The sequence below is a fragment of the Panulirus ornatus genome, chromosome 32 (assembly GCF_036320965.1).
Source record: "Panulirus ornatus isolate Po-2019 chromosome 32, ASM3632096v1, whole genome shotgun sequence".
NCBI classification, from domain to species: domain Eukaryota; kingdom Metazoa; phylum Arthropoda; class Malacostraca; order Decapoda; family Palinuridae; genus Panulirus; species Panulirus ornatus.
This window is the reverse complement of record NC_092255.1, coordinates 13,334,775-13,358,633: the sequence shown is the minus strand read 5'-3', so window position 1 is coordinate 13,358,633 and position 23,859 is coordinate 13,334,775. Positions and strand designations below refer to the sequence as shown.

The following is a 23,859-nucleotide window of genomic DNA, read 5'->3' as shown; positions in this document are numbered from 1 at the left end:
CCACGACGGTACAACCCATGAGCACGACGGTACAACCCATGAGCACGACGGTACGATCCTTGAGCACGACGGTACAGCCCATGAGCACGACGGTACGATCCTTGAGCACGACGGTACGATCCTTGAGCACGACGGTACAACCCATGAGCACGACGGTACGACCCATGAGCACGACGGTACAACCCATGAGCACGACGGTACAACCCATGAGCACGACGGTACAGCCCATGAGCACGACGGTACGATCCTTGAGCACGACGGTACGATCCTTGAGCACGACGGTACAACCCATGAGCACGACGGTACGACCCATGAGCACGACGGTACGATCCTTGAGCACGACGGTACAACCCATGAGCACGACGGTACGACCCATGAGCACGACGGTACGATCCTTGAGCACGACGGTACAACCCATGAGCACGACGGTACAACCCATGAGCACGACGGTACGATCCTTGAGCACGACGGTACAACCCATGAGCACGACGGTACGATCCTTGACCACGACGGTACCACACATGAGCTCGACGTTACAACCCATGAGCACGATGGTACGATCCTTGACCACGACGGTACAACCCATGAGCACAACGGTACGACCCATGACCACGACGGTACGATCCTTGGGTATAAAGGCCCGGCCATCATACACAAGGGTCGTACCGTCGTGCTCATGAGGTTACCTCACATCTCATCACTTGTTTACGTTCATCGCTAACACCCTCCCTTCGTACTACACACACACACACACACACACACACACACACACACACACACACACATGATCCCACCATAACAACACCCCGGGACGCTTGTTCAGCGTTACCAGCCACGTAGCGTTACCAGCCACGTAGCGTTACCAGTCACGCAGCGTTACACTCATCGTAACGACGATGTTTACCAAATGGCGTCCTAGATTCGTCTATTCGTTGCCATAATTCAACTGACTTATATTTCTCTCTTGTGTCTTCCCCTGATGATGTGATTATTACACGAAAGTGCCAACTTGGGAACTTATCGAGTTTCATTTTCCCGTGGACCTACTAGAATATACTATATATTTATATATATATATATATTATATATATATATATATATATATATATATATATATTGATTGGAGTGGGTGACTGGGTAAAGCTAAGGTGGGTGATAATGCACAGCTACGGTGGGTGACTGGGTAAAGCTAAGGTGGGTGATAATGCACAGCTACGGTGGGTGACTGGGTAAAGCTAAGGTGGGTGATAATGCACAGCTACGGTGGGTGACTGGGTAAAGCTAAGGTGGGTGATAATGCACAGCTACGGTGGGTGACTGGGTAAAGCTAAGGTGGGTGATAATGCACAGCTACGGTGGGTGACTGGGTAAAGCTAAGGTGGGTGATAATGCACAGCTACGGTGGGTGACTGGGTAAAGCTAAGGTGGGTGATAATGCACAGCTACGGTGGGTGACTGGGTAAAGCTAAGGTGGGTGATAATGCACAGCTACGGTGGGTGACTGGGTAAAGCTAAGGTGGGTGATAATGCACAGCTACGGTGGGTGACTGGGTAAAGCTAAGGTGGGTGATAATGCACAGCTACGGTGGGTGACTGGGTAAAGCTAAGGTGGGTGATAATGCACAGCTACGGTGGGTGACTGGGTAAAGCTAAGGTGGGTGATAATGCACAGCTACGGTGGGTGACTGGGTAAAGCTAAGGTGGGTGATAATGCACAGCTACGGTGGGTGACTGGGTAAAGCTAAGGTGGGTGATAATGCACAGCTACGGTGGGTGACTGGGTAAAGCTAAGGTGGGTGATAATGCACAGCTACGGTGGGTGATGGGTAAAGCTAAGATGGGTGACGGGATTAAGCTAAGGTGGGTGATAATGCACAGCTACGGTGGGTGATGGGTAAAGCTAAGGTGGGTGATAATGCACAGCTACGGTGGGTGATGGGTAAAGCTAAGATGGGTGACGGGATTAAGCTAAGGTGGGTGATAATGCACAGCTACGGTGGGTGATGGGTAAAGCTAAGGTGGGTGATAATGCACAGCTACGGTGGGTGACTGGGTAAAGCTAAGGTGGGTGATAATGCACAGCTACGGTGGGTGACTGGGTAAAGCTAAGGTGGGTGATAATGCACAGCTACGGTGGGTGACTGGGTAAAGCTAAGGTGGGTGATAATGCACAGCTACGGTGGGTGACTGGGTAAAGCTAAGGTGGGTGATAATGCACAGCTACGGTGGGTGACTGGGTAAAGCTAAGGTGGGTGATAATGCACAGCTACGGTGGGTGACTGGGTAAAGCTAAGGTGGGTGATAATGCACAGCTACGGTGGGTGACTGGGTAAAGCTAAGGTGGGTGATAATGCACAGCTACGGTGGGTGACTGGGTAAAGCTAAGGTGGGTGATAATGCACAGCTACGGTGGGTGACTGGGTAAAGCTAAGGTGGGTGATAATGCACAGCTACGGTGGGTGACTGGGTAAAGCTAAGGTGGGTGATAATGCACAGCTACGGTGGGTGACTGGGTAAAGCTAAGGTGGGTGATAATGCACAGCTACGGTGGGTGACTGGGTAAAGCTAAGGTGGGTGATAATGCACAGCTACGGTGGGTGACTGGGTAAAGCTAAGGTGGGTGATAATGCACAGCTACGGTGGGTGATGGGTAAAGCTAAGGTGGGTGATAATGCACAGCTACGGTGGGTGATGGGTAAAGCTAAGGTGGGTGATAATGCACAGCTACGGTGGGTGATGGGTAAAGCTAAGGTGGGTGATAATGCACAGCTACGGTGGGTGACTGGGTAAAGCTAAGGTGGGTGATAATGCACAGCTACGGTGGGTGACTGGGTAAAGCTAAGGTGGGTGATAATGCACAGCTACGGTGGGTGACTGGGTAAAGCTAAGGTGGGTGATAATGCACAGCTACGGTGGGTGACTGGGTAAAGCTAAGATGGGTGACGGGATTAAGCTAAGGTGGGTGATAATGCACAGCTACGGTGGGTGACTGGGTAAAGCTAAGGTGGGTGATAATGCACAGCTACGGTGGGTGACTGGGTAAAGCTAAGGTGGGTGATAATGCACAGCTACGGTGGGTGACTGGGTAAAGCTAAGGTGGGTGATAATGCACAGCTACGGTGGGTGACTGGGTAAAGCTAAGGTGGGTGACGGGGTAAAGCTAAGATGGGTGACGGGGTAAAGCTAAGATGGGTGACGGGGTAAAGCTAAGATGGGTGACGGGATTAAGCTAAGGTGGGTGATAATGCACAGCTACGGTGGGTGATGGGTAAAGCTAAGATGGGTGACGGGATTAAGCTAAGGTGGGTGATAATGCACAGCTACGGTGGGTGATGGGTAAAGCTAAGGTGGGTGATAATGCACAGCTACGGTGGGTGACTGGGTAAAGCTAAGGTGGGTGATAATGCACAGCTACGGTGGGTGACTGGGTAAAGCTAAGGTGGGTGATAATGCACAGCTACGGTGGGTGACTGGGTAAAGCTAAGGTGGGTGATAATGCACAGCTACGGTGGGTGACTGGGTAAAGCTAAGGTGGGTGATAATGCACAGCTACGGTGGGTGACTGGGTAAAGCTAAGGTGGGTGATAATGCACAGCTACGGTGGGTGACTGGGTAAAGCTAAGATGGGTGACGGGATTAAGCTAAGGTGGGTGATAATGCACAGCTACGGTGGGTGACTGGGTAAAGCTAAGGTGGGTGATAATGCACAGCTACGGTGGGTGACTGGGTAAAGCTAAGATGGGTGACGGGATTAAGCTAAGGTGGGTGATAATGCACAGCTACGGTGGGTGACTGGGTAAAGCTAAGGTGGGTGATAATGCACAGCTACGGTGGGTGATGGGTAAAGCTAAGGTGGGTGACGGGGTAAAGCTAAGATGGGTGACGGGGTAAAGCTAAGATGGGTGACGGGATTAAGCTAAGGTGGGTGATAATGCACAGCTACGGTGGGTGACTGGGTAAAGCTAAGGTGGGTGACGGGGTAAAGCTAAGATGGGTGACGGGATTAAGCTAAGGTGGGTGACGGGGTAAAGCTAAGATGGGTGACGGGATTAAGCTAAGGTGGGTGACGGGGTAAAGCTAAGATGGGTGACGGGGTAAAGCTAAGATGGGTGACGGGATTAAGCTAAGGTGGGTGACGGGGTAAAGCTAAGATGGGTGACGGGATTAAGCTAAGGTGGGTGATAATGCACAGCTACGGTGGGTGACTGGGTAAAGCTAAGGTGGGTGATAATGCACAGCTACGGTGGGTGACTGGGTAAAGCTAAGGTGGGTGATAATGCACAGCTACGGTGGGTGATGGGTAAAGCTAAGATGGGTGACGGGATTAAGCTAAGGTGGGTGATAATGCACAGCTACGGTGGGTGACTGGGTAAAGCTAAGGTGGGTGATAATGCACAGCTACGGTGGGTGACTGGGTAAAGCTAAGGTGGGTGATAATGCACAGCTACGGTGGGTGATGGGTAAAGCTAAGGTGGGTGATAATGCACAGCTACGGTGGGTGACTGGGTAAAGCTAAGGTGGGTGATAATGCACAGCTACGGTGGGTGACTGGGTAAAGCTAAGGTGGGTGATAATGCACAGCTACGGTGGGTGATGGGTAAAGCTAAGGTGGGTGATAATGCACAGCTACGGTGGGTGACTGGGTAAAGCTAAGGTGGGTGATAATGCACAGCTACGGTGGGTGACTGGGTAAAGCTAAGGTGGGTGATAATGCACAGCTACGGTGGGTGACTGGGTAAAGCTAAGGTGGGTGATAATGCACAGCTACGGTGGGTGACTGGGTAAAGCTAAGGTGGGTGATAATGCACAGCTACGGTGGGTGATGGGTAAAGCTAAGATGGGTGACGGGATTAAGCTAAGGTGGGTGATAATGCACAGCTACGGTGGGTGATGGGTAAAGCTAAGGTGGGTGATAATGCACAGCTACGGTGGGTGACTGGGTAAAGCTAAGGTGGGTGATAATGCACAGCTACGGTGGGTGACTGGGTAAAGCTAAGGTGGGTGATAATGCACAGCTACGGTGGGTGACTGGGTAAAGCTAAGGTGGGTGATAATGCACAGCTACGGTGGGTGACTGGGTAAAGCTAAGGTGGGTGATAATGCACAGCTACGGTGGGTGACTGGGTAAAGCTAAGGTGGGTGATAATGCACAGCTACGGTGGGTGACTGGGTAAAGCTAAGGTGGGTGATAATGCACAGCTACGGTGGGTGACTGGGTAAAGCTAAGGTGGGTGATAATGCACAGCTACGGTGGGTGACTGGGTAAAGCTAAGGTGGGTGATAATGCACAGCTACGGTGGGTGACTGGGTAAAGCTAAGGTGGGTGATAATGCACAGCTACGGTGGGTGACTGGGTAAAGCTAAGGTGGGTGATAATGCACAGCTACGGTGGGTGACTGGGTAAAGCTAAGGTGGGTGATAATGCACAGCTACGGTGGGTGATGGGTAAAGCTAAGGTGGGTGATAATGCACAGCTACGGTGGGTGACTGGGTAAAGCTAAGGTGGGTGATAATGCACAGCTACGGTGGGTGACTGGGTAAAGCTAAGGTGGGTGATAATGCACAGCTACGGTGGGTGACTGGGTAAAGCTAAGGTGGGTGATAATGCACAGCTACGGTGGGTGACTGGGTAAAGCTAAGGTGGGTGATAATGCACAGCTACGGTGGGTGACTGGGTAAAGCTAAGGTGGGTGATAATGCACAGCTACGGTGGGTGACTGGGTAAAGCTAAGGTGGGTGATAATGCACAGCTACGGTGGGTGACTGGGTAAAGCTAAGGTGGGTGATAATGCACAGCTACGGTGGGTGACTGGGTAAAGCTAAGGTGGGTGATAATGCACAGCTACGGTGGGTGACTGGGTAAAGCTAAGGTGGGTGATAATGCACAGCTACGGTGGGTGACTGGGTAAAGCTAAGGTGGGTGATAATGCACAGCTACGGTGGGTGACTGGGTAAAGCTAAGGTGGGTGATAATGCACAGCTACGGTGGGTGACTGGGTAAAGCTAAGGTGGGTGACTGGGTAAAGCTAAGGTGGGTGATAATGCACAGCTACGGTGGGTGACTGGGTAAAGCTAAGGTGGGTGATAATGCACAGCTACGGTGGGTGACTGGGTAAAGCTAAGGTGGGTGATAATGCACAGCTACGGTGGGTGACTGGGTAAAGCTAAGGTGGGTGATAATGCACAGCTACGGTGGGTGACTGGGTAAAGCTAAGGTGGGTGATAATGCACAGCTACGGTGGGTGACTGGGTAAAGCTAAGGTGGGTGATAATGCACAGCTACGGTGGGTGACTGGGTAAAGCTAAGGTGGGTGATAATGCACAGCTACGGTGGGTGACTGGGTAAAGCTAAGGTGGGTGATAATGCACAGCTACGGTGGGTGACTGGGTAAAGCTAAGGTGGGTGATAATGCACAGCTACGGTGGGTGACTGGGTAAAGCTAAGGTGGGTGATAATGCACAGCTACGGTGGGTGATGGGTAAAGCTAAGGTGGGTGATAATGCACAGCTACGGTGGGTGACTGGGTAAAGCTAAGGTGGGTGATAATGCACAGCTACGGTGGGTGACTGGGTAAAGCTAAGGTGGGTGATAATGCACAGCTACGGTGGGTGATGGGTAAAGCTAAGGTGGGTGATAATGCACAGCTACGGTGGGTGACTGGGTAAAGCTAAGGTGGGTGATAATGCACAGCTACGGTGGGTGACTGGGTAAAGCTAAGGTGGGTGATAATGCACAGCTACGGTGGGTGACTGGGTAAAGCTAAGGTGGGTGATAATGCACAGCTACGGTGGGTGACTGGGTAAAGCTAAGGTGGGTGATAATGCACAGCTACGGTGGGTGACTGGGTAAAGCTAAGGTGGGTGATAATGCACAGCTACGGTGGGTGACTGGGTAAAGCTAAGGTGGGTGATAATGCACAGCTACGGTGGGTGACTGGGTAAAGCTAAGGTGGGTGATAATGCACAGCTACGGTGGGTGACTGGGTAAAGCTAAGGTGGGTGATAATGCACAGCTACGGTGGGTGACTGGGTAAAGCTAAGGTGGGTGATAATGCACAGCTACGGTGGGTGACTGGGTAAAGCTAAGGTGGGTGATAATGCACAGCTACGGTGGGTGACTGGGTAAAGCTAAGGTGGGTGATAATGCACAGCTACGGTGGGTGACTGGGTAAAGCTAAGGTGGGTGATAATGCACAGCTACGGTGGGTGACTGGGTAAAGCTAAGGTGGGTGATAATGCACAGCTACGGTGGGTGATGGGTAAAGCTAAGGTGGGTGATAATGCACAGCTACGGTGGGTGACTGGGTAAAGCTAAGGTGGGTGATAATGCACAGCTACGGTGGGTGACTGGGTAAAGCTAAGGTGGGTGATAATGCACAGCTACGGTGGGTGAAATGCACAGCTACGGTGGGTGATGGGTAAAGCTAAGGTGGGTGATAATGCACAGCTACGGTGGGTGATGGGTAAAGCTAAGATGGGTGACGGGATTAAGCTAAGGTGGGTGATAATGCACAGCTACGGTGGGTGACTGGGTAAAGCTAAGGTGGGTGATAATGCACAGCTACGGTGGGTGATGGGTAAAGCTAAGATGGGTGACGGGATTAAGCTAAGGTGGGTGATAATGCACAGCTACGGTGGGTGATGGGTAAAGCTAAGATGGGTGACGGGATTAAGCTAAGGTGGGTGACGGGGTAAAGCTAAGATGGGTGACGGGGTAAAGCTAAGATGGGTGACGGGATTAAGCTAAGGTGGGTGATAATGCACAGCTACGGTGGGTGACTGGGTAAAGCTAAGGTGGGTGATAATGCACAGCTACGGTGGGTGATGGGTAAAGCTAAGATGGGTGACGGGATTAAGCTAAGGTGGGTGATAATGCACAGCTACGGTGGGTGACTGGGTAAAGCTAAGGTGGGTGATAATGCACAGCTACGGTGGGTGACTGGGTAAAGCTAAGGTGGGTGATAATGCACAGCTACGGTGGGTGACTGGGTAAAGCTAAGGTGGGTGATAATGCACAGCTACGGTGGGTGATGGGTAAAGCTAAGGTGGGTGATAATGCACAGCTACGGTGGGTGATGGGTAAAGCTAAGGTGGGTGATAATGCACAGCTACGGTGGGTGACTGGGTAAAGCTAAGGTGGGTGATAATGCACAGCTACGGTGGGTGACTGGGTAAAGCTAAGGTGGGTGATAATGCACAGCTACGGTGGGTGACTGGGTAAAGCTAAGGTGGGTGATAATGCACAGCTACGGTGGGTGACTGGGTAAAGCTAAGGTGGGTGATAATGCACAGCTACGGTGGGTGACTGGGTAAAGCTAAGGTGGGTGATAATGCACAGCTACGGTGGGTGATGGGTAAAGCTAAGGTGGGTGATAATGCACAGCTACGGTGGGTGACTGGGTAAAGCTAAGGTGGGTGATAATGCACAGCTACGGTGGGTGACTGGGTAAAGCTAAGGTGGGTGATAATGCACAGCTACGGTGGGTGACTGGGTAAAGCTAAGGTGGGTGACGGGGTAAAGCTAAGATGGGTGACGGGATTAAGCTAAGGTGGGTGATAATGCACAGCTACGGTGGGTGACTGGGTAAAGCTAAGGTGGGTGATAATGCACAGCTACGGTGGGTGACTGGGTAAAGCTAAGGTGGGTGATAATGCACAGCTACGGTGGGTGACTGGGTAAAGCTAAGGTGGGTGATAATGCACAGCTACGGTGGGTGACTGGGTAAAGCTAAGGTGGGTGATAATGCACAGCTACGGTGGGTGACTGGGTAAAGCTAAGGTGGGTGATAATGCACAGCTACGGTGGGTGACTGGGTAAAGCTAAGGTGGGTGATAATGCACAGCTACGGTGGGTGATGGGTAAAGCTAAGGTGGGTGATAATGCACAGCTACGGTGGGTGACTGGGTAAAGCTAAGGTGGGTGATAATGCACAGCTACGGTGGGTGATGGGTAAAGCTAAGGTGGGTGATAATGCACAGCTACGGTGGGTGACTGGGTAAAGCTAAGGTGGGTGATAATGCACAGCTACGGTGGGTGACTGGGTAAAGCTAAGGTGGGTGATAATGCACAGCTACGGTGGGTGACTGGGTAAAGCTAAGGTGGGTGATAATGCACAGCTACGGTGGGTGACTGGGTAAAGCTAAGGTGGGTGATAATGCACAGCTACGGTGGGTGACTGGGTAAAGCTAAGGTGGGTGATAATGCACAGCTACGGTGGGTGATGGGTAAAGCTAAGGTGGGTGATAATGCACAGCTACGGTGGGTGACTGGGTAAAGCTAAGGTGGGTGATAATGCACAGCTACGGTGGGTGACTGGGTAAAGCTAAGGTGGGTGATAATGCACAGCTACGGTGGGTGACTGGGTAAAGCTAAGGTGGGTGATAATGCACAGCTACGGTGGGTGATGGGTAAAGCTAAGGTGGGTGATAATGCACAGCTACGGTGGGTGATGGGTAAAGCTAAGATGGGTGACGGGATTAAGCTAAGGTGGGTGATAATGCACAGCTACGGTGGGTGACTGGGTAAAGCTAAGGTGGGTGATAATGCACAGCTACGGTGGGTGACTGGGTAAAGCTAAGGTGGGTGATAATGCACAGCTACGGTGGGTGACTGGGTAAAGCTAAGGTGGGTGATAATGCACAGCTACGGTGGGTGACTGGGTAAAGCTAAGGTGGGTGATAATGCACAGCTACGGTGGGTGACTGGGTAAAGCTAAGGTGGGTGATAATGCACAGCTACGGTGGGTGACTGGGTAAAGCTAAGGTGGGTGATAATGCACAGCTACGGTGGGTGACTGGGTAAAGCTAAGGTGGGTGATAATGCACAGCTACGGTGGGTGACTGGGTAAAGCTAAGGTGGGTGATAATGCACAGCTACGGTGGGTGACTGGGTAAAGCTAAGGTGGGTGATAATGCACAGCTACGGTGGGTGACTGGGTAAAGCTAAGGTGGGTGATAATGCACAGCTACGGTGGGTGACTGGGTAAAGCTAAGGTGGGTGATAATGCACAGCTACGGTGGGTGACTGGGTAAAGCTAAGGTGGGTGATAATGCACAGCTACGGTGGGTGACTGGGTAAAGCTAAGGTGGGTGATAATGCACAGCTACGGTGGGTGACTGGGTAAAGCTAAGGTGGGTGATAATGCACAGCTACGGTGGGTGACTGGGTAAAGCTAAGGTGGGTGATAATGCACAGCTACGGTGGGTGACTGGGTAAAGCTAAGGTGGGTGATAATGCACAGCTACGGTGGGTGACTGGGTAAAGCTAAGGTGGGTGATAATGCACAGCTACGGTGGGTGACTGGGTAAAGCTAAGGTGGGTGATAATGCACAGCTACGGTGGGTGACTGGGTAAAGCTAAGGTGGGTGATAATGCACAGCTACGGTGGGTGACTGGGTAAAGCTAAGGTGGGTGACGGGGTAAAGCTAAGATGGGTGACGGGATTAAGCTAAGGTGGGTGATAATGCACAGCTACGGTGGGTGACTGGGTAAAGCTAAGGTGGGTGATAATGCACAGCTACGGTGGGTGACTGGGTAAAGCTAAGGTGGGTGACGGGGTAAAGCTAAGATGGGTGACGGGGTAAAGCTAAGATGGGTGACGGGGTAAAGCTAAGATGGGTGACGGGATTAAGCTAAGGTGGGTGATAATGCACAGCTACGGTGGGTGACTGGGTAAAGCTAAGGTGGGTGACGGGGTAAAGCTAAGATGGGTGACGGGATTAAGCTAAGGTGGGTGACTGGGTAAAGCTAAGGTGGGTGATAATGCACAGCTACGGTGGGTGACTGGGTAAAGCTAAGGTGGGTGACGGGGTAAAGCTAAGATGGGTGACGGGATTAAGCTAAGGTGGGTGATAATGCACAGCTACGGTGGGTGACTGGGTAAAGCTAAGGTGGGTGACGGGGTAAAGCTAAGATGGGTGACGGGATTAAGCTAAGGTGGGTGACGGGGTAAAGCTAAGATGGGTGACGGGATTAAGCTAAGGTGGGTGATAATGCACAGCTACGGTGGGTGATGGGTAAAGCTAAGGTGGGTGATAATGCACAGCTACGGTGGGTGACTGGGTAAAGCTAAGATGGGTGACGGGATTAAGCTAAGGTGGGTGATAATGCACAGCTACGGTGGGTGACTGGGTAAAGCTAAGGTGGGTGACTGGGTAAAGCTAAGGTGGGTGATAATGCACAGCTACGGTGGGTGACTGGGTAAAGCTAAGGTGGGTGATAATGCACAGCTACGGTGGGTGACTGGGTAAAGCTAAGGTGGGTGATAATGCACAGCTACGGTGGGTGACTGGGTAAAGCTAAGGTGGGTGATAATGCACAGCTACGGTGGGTGACTGGGTAAAGCTAAGGTGGGTGATAATGCACAGCTACGGTGGGTGATGGGTAAAGCTAAGGTGGGTGATAATGCACAGCTACGGTGGGTGACTGGGTAAAGCTAAGGTGGGTGATAATGCACAGCTACGGTGGGTGACTGGGTAAAGCTAAGGTGGGTGATAATGCACAGCTACGGTGGGTGATGGGTAAAGCTAAGGTGGGTGATAATGCACAGCTACGGTGGGTGACTGGGTAAAGCTAAGGTGGGTGATAATGCACAGCTACGGTGGGTGACTGGGTAAAGCTAAGGTGGGTGATAATGCACAGCTACGGTGGGTGATGGGTAAAGCTAAGGTGGGTGATAATGCACAGCTACGGTGGGTGACTGGGTAAAGCTAAGATGGGTGACGGGATTAAGCTAAGGTGGGTGATAATGCACAGCTACGGTGGGTGACTGGGTAAAGCTAAGGTGGGTGATAATGCACAGCTACGGTGGGTGACTGGGTAAAGCTAAGGTGGGTGATAATGCACAGCTACGGTGGGTGACTGGGTAAAGCTAAGGTGGGTGATAATGCACAGCTACGGTGGGTGACTGGGTAAAGCTAAGGTGGGTGATAATGCACAGCTACGGTGGGTGATGGGTAAAGCTAAGGTGGGTGATAATGCACAGCTACGGTGGGTGATGGGTAAAGCTAAGATGGGTGACGGGATTAAGCTAAGGTGGGTGATAATGCACAGCTACGGTGGGTGACTGGGTAAAGCTAAGGTGGGTGATAATGCACAGCTACGGTGGGTGACTGGGTAAAGCTAAGGTGGGTGACGGGGTAAAGCTAAGCTGGGTGACGGGGTAAAGCTAAGATGGGTGACGGGATTAAGCTAAGGTGGGTGATAATGCACAGCTACGGTGGGTGACTGGGTAAAGCTAAGGTGGGTGACGGGGTAAAGCTAAGATGGGTGACGGGGTTAAGCCAAGGTGGGTGATAATGCACAGCTACGGTGGGTGACTGGGTAAAGCTAAGGTGGGTGACGGGGTAAAGCTAAGATGGGTGACGGGATTAAGCTAAGGTGGGTGATAATGCACAGCTACGGTGGGTGACTGGGTAAAGCTAAGGTGGGTGACGGGGTAAAGCTAAGATGGGTGACGGGTAAAGCTAAGATGGGTGACGGGGTTAAGCTGTGATGGGTGACGGCTTAAAGTTAAGATGGGTGATAAGGCACAGCTACAGTGGGTGATGGGGTAAAGCTAAGATGGGTGACGGGTGAGAGCCGAGATGAATGATAGGGCAAAGCTAAGATGGGTGAGGGATTAAACCTACGGCAGATGACAGGGCAAAGCTAAGATGGGTGACGGGTGAGAGGTAAGATAAGGTGGGTGATGGGTCAGACCTTGAAATAACGAGGCAATAAGGAGACAAGTGAACCAGCTACTGGACGAGGAGGTGGCGCAGAAAACGGGAGAGAGAGAGAGAGAGAGAGAGAGAGAGAGAGAGAGAGAGAGAGAGAGAGAGAGAGAGAGAGAGAGAGAGAGAGAGAGAGAGAGAGAGCAGGAAACCATCTATTCCATCTTAACAACCCTCTCGTTTCCTCCAGGGTAGACCAATTCCCTCAACACACGTCCTGGTTGTTGAAGCTGACAAAGGCATCTGCACCGCCTCACGTTTTCTTTAATTATTGCCTTCCCACCCAATGTGGACCCGTCGGGTGCCAGGTTTACACTGTGGGTATCTCCTTTGTTTATATTCAGTCTTTGGAGGCGTTTAAAATAATAATAAATTAATAATAATAATAATAATAATAATAATAATAATAATAATAATAATAATAATAATAAATAATAATACTAATACTACTACTAATAATAAAAATGATAATAATATGATAATAATGATAATAATAATAATAATAATAATAATCATAATAATAATAACAATAACACTAATACTAATAATAATAATAATAATAATGATAATGATAATATTAATAATAATAATAATCATAATAATAACAATAACACTAATACTAATAATAATAATAATAATAATAATAATAATGATAATGATAATATTAATAATAATAATAATCATAATAATAATAACAATAACACTAATACTAATAATAATAATAATAATGATTATGATAATATTAATAATAATAATAATCATAATAATAATAACAATAACACTAATACTAATACTAATAACAATTATAATAATAATAATATGATAATGATAATAATAATAATAACAATAATAATAATAATAATAATAATAATAATAATAATAATAATAATAATAATAATAATGATAATATTAATAATAATAATAATCATAATAATAACAATAACACTAATACTAATACTAATAACAATAATAATGATAATATGATAATAATAATGATAATAATAATAATGATAATAATAACAATAACACTAATACTAATACTAATAACAATAATAATGATAATATGATAATAATAATAATAATAATAATAATAATAATAATAATAATAATAATAATAATAATATGATATTAATAATAATGATAATAATAACAATAATAATAATAATAATAATAATAATAATAATAATAATAACAATAATAATAATAAATAGATAATAATGTCAAACATAATAATAGATAATAATAACATCAATTATAATTATAATGATAATAATAATAATAATAATAATAATAATAATAATAATAATAATAATAATAACAATAATAACATATCCCTGGGGATAGGGGAGAAAGAATACTTCCCACGTATTCCCTGCGTGTCGTAGAAGGCGACTAAAAGGGGAGGGAGCGGGGGGCTGGAAATCCTCCCCTCTCGTTTTTTTTTTTTTTTTTTTTTTTTTTTTCCAAAAGAAGGAACAGAGAAGGGGGCCAGGTGAGGATATTCCCTCAAAGGCCCAGTCCTCTGTTCTTAGCGCTACCTCGCTAATGCGGGAAATGGCGAATAGTATGAAAAAAAAAAACAATAATAACAATATTACTATTATTATTATCATTATTATTATTATTATCATTAATATTATCAATAATAACTAAATTCTATATTAATACCATTATCATTATCATCAGACAGCCAGACATTGGATATATGCAAATAAAGCCAATGTTTATTTGGTCCTGACGCCACAATACTCAAGACAGATGAGCAGTGAGGCGTAAAGAGGTATCAATATTATCATTTATCATTATCATTACTATTACTATTATTATCATTATTATCATTACTATTAGTAAGACTTCCGACCTTACCTACAAGTCGTCTCCACTGTATACCATTCCCTGACATCTTGACCCAACACATGTGCATCTTGCCTTCAAACTGTTAACTTAATACATCTCTCTCTCTCTCTCTCTCTCTCTCTCTCTCTCTCTCTCTCTCTCTCTCTCTCTCTCTCTATCATTGTAACAACCCCTCCATTGATCCATCTGCCTGCCTATCTATCGTCAATTTATTATGCCAGCCTGTCTATCACACTTGTCGTCTACCAGCCTATCTATCAGACATGTCTTCTCCAGCCAATCAGACATGGTCTCTGCAAAGTTAGCTATCAAACTTGGTCTTTGCAAGGACATCTATCAGACATAGTCCCTGCAAAGATATCTATCATTCGTGTTTCTACCAGCCTATCTATACAACATGGTCTCTACCAGCTTAACTATCATACGTGTTCTCTACCAGCCTATCTATCATACATATTCTTTACAGGACTATCTATCTGACATGTTCTCTAGCAGCCTATCTATCATACATGTTTTCTAATAGCCTATCTATCATACGTTCTCTACCAGTCTATCTATCACACGTTCTCTACCAGCCTATCTATCATACATTCTGTACCAGACTATCTATCAAACATGCTCTCCACCAGCCTATCTATCATACGTTCTCTACCACCATATCTATCATACGTTCTCTACCACCCTATCTATCATACGTTCTCTACCAGCCTATCTATCAAACATGCTCCCTACCAGCCCATCAATCATGCTAACCCCATGATAACTAATGTTCCACACCTCAGAGATGGGAAGACCACTGTGACGAAGACCCCCCCACTGTGACCTCTGTAATCCTTTTGCGCTACCGCCCGCAGGAGGAGAGCATGAGGTCCACTACCCGCTGACACCGCCGCCAGTCAGATCCATCGGCCAGGATCGTCCTGCACGGGGCTGTTACTGCCTCCAGTGCTCCTCCCCCTGCACGGCTGTTACTGCCTCCAGTGCTCCTCCCCCTGCACGGCTGTTACTGCCTCCAGTGCTCCTCCCCCTGCACGGCTGTTACTGCCTCCAGTGCTCCTCCCCTGCACGGCTGTTACTGCCTCCAGTGCTCCTCCCCCTGCACGGCTGTTACTGCCTCCAGTGCTCCTCCCCTGCACGGCTGTTACTGCCTCCAGTGCTCCTCCCCTGCACGGCTGTTACTGCCTCCAGTGCTACTCCCCTGCACGGCCGTTACTGCCTCCAGTGCTCCTCCCCTGCACGGCTGTTACTGCCTCCAGTGCTCCTCCCCCTGCACAGGGCTGTTACTGCCTCCAGTGCTCCTCCCCCTGCACGGCTGTTACTGCCTCCAGTGCTCCTCCCCTGCACGGCTGTTACTGCCTCCAGTGCTCCTCCCCTGCACGGCTGTTACTGCCTCCAGTGCTCCTCCCCTGCACGGGGCTGTTACTGCCTCCAGTGCTCCTCCCCTGCACGGCTGTTACTGCCTCCAGTGCTCCTCCCCTGCACGGCTGTTACTGCCTCCAGTGCTCCTCCCCTGCACGGCTGTTACTGCCTCCAGTGCTCCTCCCCCTGCACGGCTGTTACTGCCTCCAGTGCTCCTCCCCTGCACGGCTGTTACTGCCTCCAGTGCTCCTCCCCTGCACGGCTGTTACTGCCTCCAGTGCTCCTCCCCTGCACGGCTGTTACTGCCTCCAGTGCTCCTCCCCTGCACGGCTGTTACTGCCTCCAGTGCTACTCCCCTGCACGGCTGTTACTGCCTCCAGTGCTCCTCCCCTGCATGACTCCCGCTCCGAACCTCACTCTCTCCCTTAGTTACGAAGAGTCCCAAGCACAGCACTGTGGTCGTTGGGCATATGAGAGAGAGAGAGAGAGAGAGAGAGAGAGAGAGAGAGAGAGAGAGAGAGAGAGAGAGAGAGAGAGAAGTAATGGAAGGAAAGAATGCGACAGGGAAAGAATAATGACCCCTCACTCCCCCTCACTCCCCCTCGACCGTACCTTATCCAACGACCGGCGTTGTACACCCCCACCCCCCACACCTCCCTCATGTCTGGTGGCCTCACACCCTCACATTACTCACGCTATAGACAAGGAGAGCCGCCAGCTAATGAGGCTATGAGGCTTTAAAACCCTTAATTACCCACCACGTTACGTGGCACTTAAAAAAAAACTACCCACATGCCTATATATCGAGGATGTAAGGCATGTGTACGTGTAGGAAGAGAGGAAAGTGATTGGTTCTCAGTGAATGTAGGTTTGCGGCAGGGGTGTGTGATGTCTCCATGGTTGTTTAATTTGTTTATGGATGGGGTTGTAAGGGAGGTAAATGCAAGAGTCCTGGAAAGAGGGGCAAGTATGAAGTCTGTTGGGGATGAGAGAGCTTGGGAAGTGAGTCAGTTGTTGTTCGCTGATGATACAGCGCTGGTGGCTGATTCATGTGAGAAACTGCAGAAGCTGGTGACTGAGTTTGGTAAAGTGTGTGGAAGAAGAAAGTTGAGAGTAAATGTGAATAAGAGCAAGGTTATTAGGTACAGTAGGGGTGAGGGTCAAGTCAATTGGGAGGTGAGTTTGAATGGAGAAAAACTGGAGGAAGTGAAGTGTTTTAGATATCTGGGAGTGGATCTGGCAGCGGATGGAACCATGGAAGCGGAAGTGGATCATAGGGTGGGGGAGGGGGCGAAAATTTTGGGAGCCTTGAAAAATGTGTGGAAGTCGAGAACATTATCTCGGAAAGCAAAAATGGGTATGTTTGAGGGAATAGTGGTTCCAACAATGTTGTATGGTTGCGAGGCGTGGGCTATGGATAGAGATGTGCGCAGGAGGATGGATGTGCTGGAAATGAGATGTTTGAGGACAATGTGTGGTGTGAGGTGGTTTGATCGAGTAAGTAACGTAAGGGTAAGAGAGATGTGTGGAAATAAAAAGAGCGTGGTTGAGAGAGCAGAAGAGGGTGTTTTGAAATGGTTTGGGCACATGGAGAGAATGAGTGAGGAGAGATTGACCAAGAGGATATATGTGTCGGAGGTGGAGGGAACGAGGAGAAGAGGGAGACCAAATTGGAGGTGGAAAGATGGAGTGAAAAAGATTTTGTGTGATCGGGGCCTGAACATGCAGGAGGGTGAAAGGAGGGCAAGAAATAGAGTGAATTGGAGTCATGTGGTATACAGGGGTTGACGTGCTGTCAGTGGATTGAAGCAAGGCATGTGAAGCGTCTGGGGTAAACCATGGAAAGCTGTGTAGGTATGTATATTTGCGTGTGTGGACGTGTGTATGTACATGTGTATGGGGGGGGGGGTTGGGCCATTTCTTTCGTCTGTTTCCTTGCGCTACCTCGCAGACGCGGGAGACAGCGACAAAGTATAAAAAAAAAAAAAAAAAAAAAAAAAAAAAAAAAAAAAAATATATATATATATATATATATATATATATATATATATATATATATATATATATATATATATATATATGATTTATTTATATATTCCTTTATTTACTATACTTAATCGCTGTTTCCCGCCTCAGCGAGGTAGAGCCAGGAAACAGACGAAGAATGGCCCATCCACTCATATACACATACACGCCCATACATGTACATATACATATCAACATATACATAGTTACATACATATACACACACGTACACAGACAAATACATATATACACAGTCGGACTTCAGATAATTTCATTTAACATGTCATTTTTCTCCACATGTGGCACGGCATGTTTCGTGGAGACAATCCACCTCATCAGACGCCGATAATTCATTAAGTGTTTTTTTTATACATCACAACATGACCACAAGCATATCGTACTGCTTGTGCCATCCTAGACGACACAAGCAGGACGGTGTGTGCTTGTGTTGAGGTTGGCATGTGTACAGAACTCTATATGAATCATACACACCTGATGATGATGAGGCGGGTCGTTTCCGTGGAACATGTCGTGCCACACGTAGAGAAAAATGACATGTTCGATGATATGATATGAACTACTGCTGAAGTACCATTTCACCTTCATAACTATCATCATGGACTAGTGTGATCACTATATATATATATATATATATATATATATATATATATATATATATATATATATATATATATTCTACTTACCACAGCATGTCAAAACATCACAGAATTAAACACCGAGACTCTTTTTAAAAAGTTAATTATTTACCGGTTTTATAATAAGCAATTACCTATCGCTTTTGACATCAGAAATATTCCAAACCACTGAAAAAATTACCTATCGCTTTTATAATAAGCAATTACCTATCGCTTTTGATATCAGAAATATTCCAAACTACTGAAAAAAACCAGATACTTTATTTTCCATGCTATCTCCTCCCCTGGAAGCTTCTAGCATCATCATTTACGTGAGATAATCAGAACCAGGCTTTCAATTATGCCTCGCGTCTTATAATTAAGTATGGTAGACCCGTTCCTTTCACTGCAAATTAACGAAATTGTCTATCGAGATAGTGAATGTCTGGTATATAATGAAACATGGGTGTTTATAAAGTATAAGTAATACTACAGGTATTTACTTAAACATTATTGAAGATAAGATCAATATTTGAGTCCGTGTTTGCAGTATACACTTATGTACTTATGTCGCTCTTGCAATCAAGTTTGTCACTTTTCAGCATTATAAGTAACGTGGCCAAGTTGACACTACAAGTAAAAGTGATCAACTTGACATTCGTAGATAAAAAGACATTAAAAACAACGCGCGGCTCAACTGTGCCTCCAAGGAGGATCGAACTCCTGGCCTCTGGTTTACTAGACCAGCGCTCTAGCCACTGAGCTATGGAGGCGGCGCTACGGGACGGCTCAAGTTCGTGTGGCGGGTGGTTCAACCAGCGGCGCGCCGCCCCGGGGGTGGTGGAGTGGTGGTGGGGAGGAGGCCTGCTCGGGAGCGGAGGAGCGGGAGGGCGCGCCGGCCCGGTGACTGGGTGGGTGGGGAGGAGAGAGAAAGAGAGGGAGGGAGGGAGGGAATGGGAGAGAGAGAGGGAGGGTTGGGATGGGGTGAGGAACCCAAGACGAGGAGATTAACCTATCGCCAGCCACTGGGAGACGAGGAGGAGGAGGAGGAGGAAGAGGAGGAGGAGGAGGAGAGAGAGGAGGAGGAGAAGGAGGAGGCGGAGGAGGAGGAGGAGGAGAGGGAAGTACCATACACCTGAAACAAGACGTGTCTGGTCTAGTAAACCAGAGGCCAAGAGTTCGATCCTCCTTGGAAGCACTGCTGACCCGCGCGTTGTTTTTAATATCTCTTTTCTTCTACGAATGTCAAGTTGATCACTTTGACCTGTAGTGTCAACTTGGCCACGTTACTTATAATGCTTACAAGTGGCAGAGACTATCTCGGTCACCCCACCATCAGGAGGCCGTGGACGGTGTCTACACCATGAAGGAGAGGCGTGACGGGTACGTATCAGACCCGCTGGTGGTAACTACTGTAACAGGTGGTCTTATCGATCAACATACCTGCCACCCCGCAACACGCCAGGGCGTCCACTGATGAACGTTATCTTCCACTGGGCTCGGTGACGTGTCCCGTGCTACCATACTGGCGAAAATCACGCCTGTGTAGTGATGATAATGATAATAATACATAATAGATAATAATAATGATAATAATATTAATAATAACAACGATACTAATAATGATAATAACAATAATGATATAATAATGATAATAATACATAATAATAATGATAATAATAATAATAACAATGATATAAATAGTAATAATAATAATAATAATAATAATAATAATAATGACAATAATAATAATAAATAATAATAATAATAATAATAATAATAATGATAATAATAATAATGATAATAATAATAATAATAATAATAATGATAATAATAATATTGATAATAATAATAATAATAATAACTAATAATAATTATCATAACAATAATGATAATAACAATAATAATAATAATGATAATAATAATAATAATAATAATAATAATGATAATAATAATATTGATAATAATAATAATAATAATAATCATGATAATGATAATAACAATAATGATTATGATAATAATAATAACAATAATAATAATAATAATAATAATGATAATGATAATAATAATAATAATAATAATAATAATAATAATGAAGTGTATACTGAATGTAGACAACCATTCGGTTGAAAATCCACAGATGAGGTATTACAGAACTGGGAGGTCATGATGGTTACTTGTTAATCATTCAGAAAAGAACTTAGATCAAGATGTGTGTGTGTGTGTGTGTGTGTGTGTGTGTGTGTGTGTGTGTGTGTGTTGTGTGTGTGTGTGTGTTGTGTGTGTGTGTGTGTGTGTGTGTGTGTGTGTGTGTGTGTGATGGGCGTATAAAACAGAGTGGACGAGTACGTTAGTGGGAATAAGTCCAGGAGGACGTGTAAGTCAAGTCAGGGTGGACGAGTAAGTCATGGTCAAACATGTCAGTCAAGCTGGACGAGTAAGTCAGGGCTCAGGGTTGAATGAGTAAGTCAGAGTGGACGAGTAAGTCTGGGTGAACGAATTCGTCCAGGTGGATGATGAGTACGTCATAGTGGATGGGTGAGTCAGAATGGACAAGCCGGAGTGGACGAATGCGTCAAAGTGGACGTGTAAGCCAGACAGAAAAGTAAGTCTGGTTGGACGAGTAGGAAAGGGTGGATGAGGACGTCCGAGTGGACGAGTAAGTCAGGTTGGACGAGTAGGAAAGGGTGGACGAGGACGTCCGAGTGGACGAGTAAGTCAGGGTGCATGAGTAAGTCATGGTGGTCGAGTAGGTCTGAGTAGACGATGACGTCAGAGTGGAGGAGTATATCAGGGGAGACGAGTAAGTCAAGATGGACGAGTAAGTCAGAGTGGACGAGTACATCAGGGGAGATGAGTAAGTCAAGATGGACGAGTAAGTCAGAGTGGACGAGTACATCAGGGGAGATGAGTAAGTCAAGATGGACGAGTAAGTCAGAGTGGACGAGTATATCAGGGGAGATGAGTAAGTCAAGATGGACGAGTAAGTCAGAGTGGACGAGTACATCAGGGGAGATGAGTAAGTCAAGATGGACGAGTAAGTCAGAGTGGACGAGTACATCAGGGGAGATGAGTAAGTCAAGATGGACGAGTAAGTCAGAGTGGACGAGTACATCAGGGGAGATGAGTAAGTTAAGATGGACGAGTAAGTTAGAGTGGACGAGTAATTCAAGATGGACGAGTAAGAGAGAGGACCTGGGTGAGTAGGAAGGCAACAGGCAGGCAGGCAGGCTGGCAGAGAGGGGGGGAAAGTGGGGGAGGAAAGGGGGAAAGGAGGGGAAGGGGGTAGAAAAGGGGGGGAGGGAAGGGGGGAAGGGGGCCGGGGTTCGAACCATTAGGTAGTTTACAGAGGCAACACCACCAGATCCCCACACCCTCCCGACCAGCCGGTCGGCTGGTCGGTCGGTCGGTCGGTCGGTCGGGCCCCCCTCCAGCCAGCGGCTTCCGTCGGCCCTTGTACGTCTTCTGCAGGAATTACAGCAAGATAAACAGCATTACTCAGGAGGGAGAGGGAGGCGTCCAGCAGCCACCAGGGGAACGAGGGAATTACTTCCTCTAAATCTCCAAACTCCGACCACGGTTAACTGTACTGGACCACGGTTAACTGTACTGGACCATGGTTAACTGTACTGGACCATGGTTAACTGTACTGGACCATGGTTAACTGTACTGGACCACGGTTAACTGTACTGGACCATGGTTAACTGTACTGGACCACGGTTAACTGTACTGGACCACGGTTAACTGTACTGGACCATGGTTAACTGTACTGGACCACGGTTAACTGTACTGGACCACGGTTAACTGTACTGGACCATGGTTAACTGTACTGGACCACGGTTAACTGTACTGGACCACGGTTAACTGTACTGGACCACGGTTAACTGTACTGGACCACGGTTAACTGTACTGGACCATGGTTAACTGTACTGGACCATGGTTAACTGTACTGGACCACGGTTAACTGTACTGGACCACGGTTAACTGTACTGGACCACGGTTAACTGTACTGGACTATGGTTAACTGTACTGGACCACGGTTAACTGTACTGGACCACGGTTAACTGTACTGGACCACGGTTAACTGTACTGGACCATGGTTAACTGTACTGGACCATGGTTAACTGTACTGGACCACGGTTAACTGTACTGGACCACGGTTAACTGTACTGGACCATGGTTAACTGTACTGGACCATGGTTAACTGTACTGGACCACGGTTAACTGTACTGGACCATGGTTAACTGTACTGGACCACGGTTAACTGTACTGGACCATGGTTAACTGTACTGGACCACGGTTAACTGCACTGGACTATAGTTAACTGTACTGGACCACGGTTAACTGTACTGGACCACGGTTAACTGTACTGGACCATGGTTAACTGTACTGGACCATGGTTAACTGTACTGGACCACGGTTAACTGTACTGGACCACGGTTAATTGTACTGGACCATGGTTAACTGTACTGGACCATGGTTAACTGTACTGGACCACGGTTAACTGTACTGGACCACGGTTAACTGTACTGGACCACGGTTAACTGTACTGGACCATGGTTAACTGTACTGGACCATGGTTAACTGTACTGGACCATGGTTAACTGTACTGGACCACGGTTAACTGTACTGGACCACGGTTAACTGTACTGGACCATGGTTAACTGTACTGGACCACGGTTAACTGTACTGGACCACTGTTAACTGTACTGGACCACGGTTAACTGCACTGGACCATGGTTAACTGTACTGGACCACGGTTAACTGTACTGGACCACGGTTAACTGTACTGGACCACGGTACTGTATACTGTACCACGTTTAACTGTACAGGACCACGGTTAACTGTGCTGGGCTATGGTTAACTGTACTGGACCACGGTTAACTGTACTGGACCACGGTCAACTGTACTGGGGCACGGTTGACTATACTAGGGCACGGTAACGTGTACTGGGTCACAGTATTGCGTACTGGGGCACGGTAACTTGTAGTGGCTCACGGAAACGTGTAATGGACCACAGTACGTATTGTGTACTGGGTCAGGGTAACGTGTACTGGACTATAGTATTGTGTACTGGAACACGGTAACAAGTACCGGGCCATGGTAACGTGCACTAGGTCAGGGTAACGTGTACTGGGTCATGGTAACGTGTACTAGGGCAAGGTAACGTGTACTGGGTCAGGGTAACGTGTACTGGACCATAGTATTGTGTACTGGAACACGGTAACAAGTACCGGGCCATGGTAACGTGTACTAGGGCAAGGTAACG

General features: G+C 47.4%; 1 protein-coding gene and 1 non-coding gene across 2 annotated transcripts in view; both read right to left on the bottom strand.

Moving 5' to 3' along the window:
- LOC139759053 (uncharacterized) overlaps nt 1-23,859 on the bottom strand; it is a 422,614-nt gene that overhangs the window by 396,671 nt on the left and 2,084 nt on the right. The window contains exon 2 of the mRNA XM_071680968.1: nt 20,034-20,131. The gene's annotated coding sequence lies outside the window, so the exon portion shown is untranslated. The remainder of the gene's footprint in view (nt 1-20,033; nt 20,132-23,859) is intronic.
- Nucleotides 19,291-19,363, bottom strand: TRNAT-AGU (transfer RNA threonine (anticodon AGU)). The gene has a single exon. It is a non-coding gene; the product is annotated as a tRNA-Thr (tRNA).